This window comes from Camelus dromedarius, chromosome X, assembly GCF_036321535.1.
Source record: "Camelus dromedarius isolate mCamDro1 chromosome X, mCamDro1.pat, whole genome shotgun sequence".
Lineage (NCBI taxonomy): Eukaryota > Metazoa > Chordata > Mammalia > Artiodactyla > Camelidae > Camelus > Camelus dromedarius.
In genome coordinates, this window is record NC_087472.1 from 1,104,556 (window position 1) to 1,112,210 (window position 7,655).

General features: G+C 40.7%; 1 non-coding gene across 1 annotated transcript; it reads right to left on the minus strand.

Annotated features, from left to right (window-relative positions):
• Positions 1 to 1,548: 1,548 nt before the first annotated feature.
• On the minus strand, positions 1,549 to 1,712 carry LOC116151065 (U1 spliceosomal RNA). Its single transcript, XR_004134855.1, has one exon. It is a non-coding gene; the product is annotated as a U1 spliceosomal RNA (small nuclear RNA).
• Between the last annotated feature and the right edge of the window lie 5,943 nt (positions 1,713 to 7,655).

Below are 7,655 nucleotides of genomic sequence, written 5' to 3' on the forward strand. Positions count from 1 at the left end.
TGGGTTGTTTCCATCTTTAGGCTGTTGTGAATAATGCTGCTACAGCATTTGTCTTTAAGTTTTTGTGTGAATACCTCTTTATTCCCCTTCCACCTAGGAGTGGAACTGCTGGGACATGTGATAACTCCATTTTGAACATTTTAAGAAAAATGGCCAAACCGCTTTCCAAAGTAGCTGCACCATTTTACATTCCCATCAGCAGGTGTATGAGGGTTCCAATGTCTCCACATCCTCACCAACACTTGTTGTTACCTGACTTTTTGTTTCCAGCCATCCTAGTGGGTTTGAAATGGTATCTCGTTTTGTTTTGCATTTCCTTGGTGACCAATGAGGTTGAGCATCTTTTCATGAGCTTATTGGCCATTTGGATATCTTTTTTGATATACAAAGAAATCTGAAATGTCTATTCAAGTTCTTTGCCTATTTTTCTTTCTTTTTAAAAATTTTTATATGATTTTTAAAGGCTACACTTCATTTACAGTTATTACAAAATATTGGCTATATTCCCCTTGTTGAGTATTATCCATTCAATTGAAGACCTTAAAAGCAAAAATTGAGGTTTCCAGGAGAAGTAGATATTCTGCCTCAAGACTGTAACAGAGACATTGTGCCTGAGTCTCCCTCCAGCTTTGCTGCTACAATTGCGTGAGCTAATTCCTCAAAATAAATTGTGTGTGTGTGCGTGTATGTGTGTATCCTGTTCTGTTAATCTGGAAAGCCCTATCTAAACAGATGTCTTTCCACTTATTTAGGTTTTCTTTCATTTCTTTCAATGTTATTGTGTACTTTACAGTGTACAAGTTCTTGCATTTCTATTGTTAAATTTATTCCTAAATATTTTATTCTTTATGATGCTACTGTAAATGAAATTGTTTTCTTAATTTCATTTAGGATTGTTCATTGCTAGGGTATAAAAATACAATTAATTTTTCTGTCGTGATCTTTTATCCTGCAACTTTGCTGAATTGGTTTATTAGCTCTAATAGGTTTTTTTGGCAGATTTATTAGGATTTTGCACATACAAGATTATGTCATCTGAGAATAGAAATAGCTTTACTTTTTCTTTTTCAACCTGGATGCCTTTTATTTCATTTTGTTACCTAATTGCCCTGGCTATGCCCTCCAGCCAAATGTTGAATAGAAATGGTTGCTTTCTTTTTAATTTTTATGATTGGAAATTATTTCAGGCTTACAGAAAAGCTGTAAGAACAGTACAGAAAGCTCCCATGTACCCTTAACCCAGATTCATATTTTGTCCCATTTGCTTTCTCATTCTCTCTCTCTCACATGTGTGTGCATATATTATATGTTTATTATATATAAAAATATTTTTCTGAAGTATGTCTAAGTAAGTTGCATACACCTTGCCCCTTTACTACTAAATATGTCACTCTGTATTTCAAAACATAAGCATAATTACTGTAAAATTACTATAGGATCTTTTGGGGGGGATTTATCTATTCTGGATATTTCTTTTTTTCATTTATATATATGTACTGTTCAATGTTTCTAAGAACAGTTTAGAGCTTTAGCTTTTTTTTTTTTTTGTAGGGGAGAGCGTGAACGCAGTCCCCTACTACGACAAATAATGCAGTCGAGTTTCCCACATTTGGGGAAATCACAGGGGTCAGCACATCCGAACTGCAATGGATGAACCTTGCCCTGGGAAAACCACCTTCATGATCATGGTATCTCCCCAGCCAGGTAAGTATTAGCTTTTTAAACCTACATAGTTATCAAAGGAATAAAGCCAACCGCAAAATAAAAATCAACAGAATGCAGTAATCCAATCATAAAGGACAGTCAAATGGGCTTACACGTATTCAAGAAATTAATTATCTAAGTTATAAATAATAAGTAGTTCATTTCTGTCCTTATTTTTAGATTCCACATGTAAGCGATTATAATTACTATAGGCTCTTACATAATCACAGTGTGACTATCAATGTCTGAAATGTTGCTGTTGATACAATAACATTATTTAATCTATGCTCTTACTCAAATGTCATCAATTGTGCCCATAATGTCCTTCATAGCTTTGTTTTCCTGATCCAGGATCTAGTCTAGGATCCCACGTGGCATTTAGTTGTCACGTCTCTTTGGTCCCCTTTAATCTGAAACGTTCCTCTGCTTTTCTGGGCCTTGCATGACATGAGCCTTTCTGTAGAGTGCAAGCCAGGTCTGGTGGGATGTCCTCACTTTTGGGTTTGTCTGCTGTTTGCTCATGGTAGGACTCGGGCTGTATGGTATCGGAAGGCTGCCAGGCCATCTGGCCAGGAGGCTGGGCCCACTCAGTACTTCTCATCAGGAGGCAAGTGTTATCATTTTGTCCCTTCGTTGTGATGTCAACTTTGATCATTTGGTTAAGGTGGTGACTGCCAGGTTCTCAAGTGGACAGTTACTGTTTTTTCCCTTTGTAACTAAAAAGTGATTTGTAGGAAGATACTTTGAAACTAGGTAAATATTCTCTTCTTCATCAAAATGTCACTCAAACATTGATAGTTCTTGTCTGAATCAATGATTACTCTGATGGTTACAAAATAGTGATTATTCTCCCTCCACGATCGCTCCCGCATTCGTTCGTTGGCATTCTGCTGTCAGGGAGTGTGCCTCTGCTACCTATGTACTCCCTATCACTGTGCACTCATGGAACTTGATTTTAATCCATTATTGCTAACTGTTCATTTTGATGATCAAATTATCTTGTACTTTTCTTGCCCCAGCCCTGGACTCAGCAATTTTTCTAAGGAGCCCTAGTTCCCTGTTAGGGAGCATAATATTTAGAAACCAAGCCAGCGGTGCTCATTGCTACTGGAGAGTGTCATGCTCTTAGGCACTATCAGTGGACATAGCTAGGATGTGTATGTATGTCCGTGTGTGTATACACACAGGTTTTATACAGACACACACACACAGAGGTCACGTATATATACATATACATATACATTTACATATACATATACATATATATATACATACATACAATCCTGACTACATACTGATACCTCCCATCCCAATTCCACAGCAAAAGTTCCGAGCCCTTCCTTAATTCCCCAGTCTACATTTGTATCTCCCTTCAGCATTAGGAGACCTGGCTTGCAATATCATCAATATATTCACTCATTTGTTTAATCCTCCAATAATCCATAGAGAGCATTTTCAGGATAGCAAATCCCGAGGACAAACAAACTTACCAAGAGAGGTTTGTGATTTCTTTACAAGATTTTTGTTGTTTGGTTTCTTTTGTCTTAAAACTACAGGCATAAAGTAAAAAATGCTGTATTTAAACGTTGCTTGGGTAGCTTTTTTTTTTAATTGCCCTTTAATACAGTTATGTTATTCATTTGAAATACACTTGGGACTGCTGTTTGTAATAAATTTTAGCTTCCCCCCCATCCTTTTGATAATTTTTAGTATGTAAAATAGTAACATGTGTCCAGAAGTCAAAACTACATAAGAAGAGACACCCAGGTGAACATCACTCCTTCCTGTATCCCTACCACCCGGTTCCCTCCCACTCCTTAAGGTAACCAATTTCATTAATTACCTTCTTTTTCTTTTTTCCTTTTAAAATGAGCTTTATTGGGGTATAACTTGCAGATGGTAAAATGACCACACTTTAAATGTACAGTTCAACGAGTTTTGAAAAATTTGTACCTCTGTGTGAGATATAGACCTTTTCCATCAGCCCAAAAGCCCCTCTGAGTTCCCTCTGCAGCCCTGGCCCCTGCCCCTGGCCCCACATGGGTACCAATCTGCTTGCTGTCACCAGGAAGATGGTGAGCATCTTTTCTCTTGCTGTTGCCATTCCTGTATTGTCTTTTGTGACATTGTCTATTCAAATCGTTTGCCCTTTTTTAAAAATTAGGATGTGTGTCTCATTTTTATTGATCTGCAGGAGTTATATGTATGTGTGTGTGTGTATATATATATATATATATATATAAACATATTCTGGATACAAGACCTCTGTCATAAAAAGATTTCTTTCCTCCAAGCCAGTGGCTTGTCTTTTCATTTTTACAATAGTATCTTTTAAACAGCAAAAGTCTGGATTTTTGCTGAAGTCAAATTTGTCAACTTTTCCTTTTATGGTTATTTTTTGTATCCTGTCCAGGAAAACTTGGTCTAGGCCAAGGTCACAAAGATTTTTTTCCCATGTTATATTTAGATTTTTTTTTTGAGTTTTAGCTTTCACTTTTAGGTCTACAACCCATGTCAAGTTCATTTTTCTGTATGGTCTCAAGAAGGTGTGTAAGTTTCCTGTGGCTTCTGTAACAAAGTCCCATGCACTGAGTGTCTAAAACTTCTCTCTCAGTTCTGGAGGGCAGAAGTCAGAAATCAAGGGGTGGGCAGGGCCATGCTTCCCTCTGCAGGCTCTAGGGGAGTAACTTCCCTTGTCTCTTCCAGCTTCTGGTGTTGCTGGCACTCCTTGGTCTTCCTTGGCTTGTAGACACAGCCCTCCAGTCTCTGTTGTCACATGGCCTTGTCCCTGTGTCTGTCTCCCCTCTTCTTGTAAGGACACCAGTCATATTGGATCAGAGCCCAGGCTCCTCCAGTATGATCTCATCTTTTTTGTTTGTTTCTTTCTCTTTTTAAAAAAATTTGGGGGGGGGCAGGTAATTAGGTTTATTTATTTATTTTTAATGGAGGGACTGGGGATTGAACCCAGGACCTTGTACATGCTAAGCACATGCTCTGCCACTGGGATTTACCCTCCCCCTGATCTCATCTTGATTTGATTACATCTAAAAAGACACTGTCTCCAAATCAGGTCACTTTCACAGGTACTGGAGGACAGGACTCCAACATATCCTTCTAGGGGACACAATTCATCCCCTAACCTCAGGGTTAAAGTTGATCTTATCCATACAGACATCTGCCTGCTCCAAAACCATTTCTTAAACACCAAAAATGTAAAGACTTTTTTCTGGACTCCTAATTCTATACCTGTTCATGTGCATGCACCACGCTGCCCTGACTGCTGCACCTTCATAGTAAGTTTTGAAACCAGGTAATGTGAGCCCTCCAACTTTGTTGTTTTTTCACTTTTTTATTTTTTCAGAGGGAAGTAATTAGTTTTTTTTAATTATTTATTTTTAGAGGAGGGACTGGGGATTGAACTCAGAACCTCAAGCATGTTAGGCATGCGCTCTACCACCAATTTATACCCTCCCCCTCCAACTTTGTTCTTTTTCAAAATTGTTTTGGATATTCTAGGTCCTTTGGATGTCTATATATTTTGAGGATCTTCTTATCAATTTCTACAGAAAAGCATGCTGGGATTTGTGGTAGGGCTTGCATTGAATTCATAGATCACTTTGGGGCGTGTTACCATTTGGAGGCAGAATTCAAAGATGGCCCCAAGTGTCCTGCCTCCCAGCGTACAAACCTATATCATCCTCTCCCTTTGAGGCAGAGCAGAACCTCTGCACATGATGGGACCACACTCCCATAGTTAAGTTACTAATCAGCTGACTTTGAGTTCATCAGAAGGGAGAGCCTCTGGGTGAGACTGCCCTAATCAGGTGAGCTCTTAACTGAGACTAGACCCTTCCTAAAGAGGGAGATTTGAAGCATGAAAGGAGGTATGGTGGGCACCAGGTAGCAGGTGGCCTCTAGGAAGTGAGAGCATTCCCTGGCCAACAGCCAATGAGGAAACAGGGACCTCAGTCCTACAGTCACAAGGAACCTGAATTTTACCAAGAAGCTCATAAGCTTGGGAGAGGACCCTGAGCCTCAGATGAAAAGGCAGCCCAGCCGATCCTGATGGCAGCCTCATGAGATCCTGAGCAGAGGACCTAGTTACATCATGCCCAGACTTCTGAACTACAGAAACCATCAGATGATAAATGTTTTGTTTTATTTTCACATAGACGCTGTGTCTCTCATGTTTATTTCAATCTACTAGTTTTTGTTGCCATTGCAAATGAAATATTTATTCACATTCCATTTCTTGGTGCTTTTCACTAGAGCAGAAAAGGCTGGGTTTTTGTTTTTGTTTAACATGCATCATATTCAGTCACATCTAGCCACTTTACATTCCACCCGTGGCAGAATTCTAGAATTCTGGTGCCCCAATCTTGGCAGCATCCCTGCTGTCTGATATGACAGGGTGCTCCCAGCTCATCCTGTACACTTGCCGGCCTGGCCTGGGACCAGCCACATCTCCAAGAGGCACTGGGTCTTACTGGTAGGAAATGGTCTTTAGGGACCATAATCTGGGGTCTGCGGGTGGAAACGAGTGTTGCTTTAAACTGCTGAGTTTTTGTTAGTCAGATGGCAATAGAAACCTAATGCAGTCATCCTGACAGTATTGAGTCTTCCGATCCATGAACATGGAATGTCTTTCTGTCTGTGTAAGTATTCTTTAATTGTACAATACCACTTGTATGAAATTTTCAGAGGAGGTAAATCTACGCAGACAGAAAGTAGATTAGTGGTTGCCATGAGCTGGTGCGGGGTGGTAGGTGTCATAAGGAGAGACTAGTTAACGGGTACAGGATCTCCTTTTAAGGTGATAAAAATATTCTGGTAGTAGACACAGGTGCTGGTTGCACAATACTGTGAATGTACTAAATGCCACTGAAATGTGCATGTTTAAATGGTTAATGGTTATTTTTATGTTACGTCAATTTTTCCTCAGTTGAAAAAAAATTAAAAATAAAAAACAAAATCCCACACTGAGATACCACATGTCCCAGCTCAGGTTGCATATGTCCCCGCATGGTGAGTGGCGGTAGTACCTGTGGGCATAGCGCAGGGGAGCCAGGACTCTCTCACCTGGTGGTGGGGCTGCCAAATGGGGGAGAGCACTGGGGAGGGGAATTTGCCAATATCTGGAAAATTCTTTCTGTGGCTTAAAGAAAACGAGGGGGCTCTGCATGCACAGATATGGAGAGACACGTAGGAGATTTAGATGTATTGCTAAGTGACAAATGCAGTGACCCAGGCACTACCTCTGACCTTCCTCCTTTCCTCTCCTCCTTCCTCCTTCCCTCCGTTTCAGCCCTGTTCACCTCCAAGGAGTGCACCAGTGTCTTCACAGCTGCTATTCTCACTGCCTGGAACAACCCTCCCCCACTCTGGAAAGCCTGACTTCTTGTCACTCCTGTTGGCTTCAATGTCACCATGCAAAAAAGGCCTCTTCATCTTGCTTGTACATTTTTTGTTTCTCTATTTGTGATTTACATCCACACTCATGCACACCCACCCACCCAGATGGGAACACATGCATATAGACACACATGTGCACATCTCTGTACACTGGTCCCCAGAAACAGTGGCGACCACTGACTGACCTGATGACCTCCTGGAGTCCTAGAGCATCAGATAATACCCATCCCCACAGCTCCTTTTCTCTGCACCCACCCAACCTCTCCTCTAAACTCCACATTCATGTGGATTCAAGGTCCCAAGGAGAGGGTCCCCAGGGGGAGGTATAGCTCTGGTAGAGTGTGTGCTTAGCATGCACAAGGTCCTGGGTTCAATTCCCAGTACCTCCATTAAAAAATAATAAAATAAATAAACCTAATTACCTCCCCCTTCAAAATAAAGTAGCAAAACTAAACCAAGGAGAGGGCCCCTAGCGCTAGACAGTCCCTCCTGGCAGAAGCTCTGGCCTGTGCTGGCCTCTAGGCATGAGGCAGGATGCC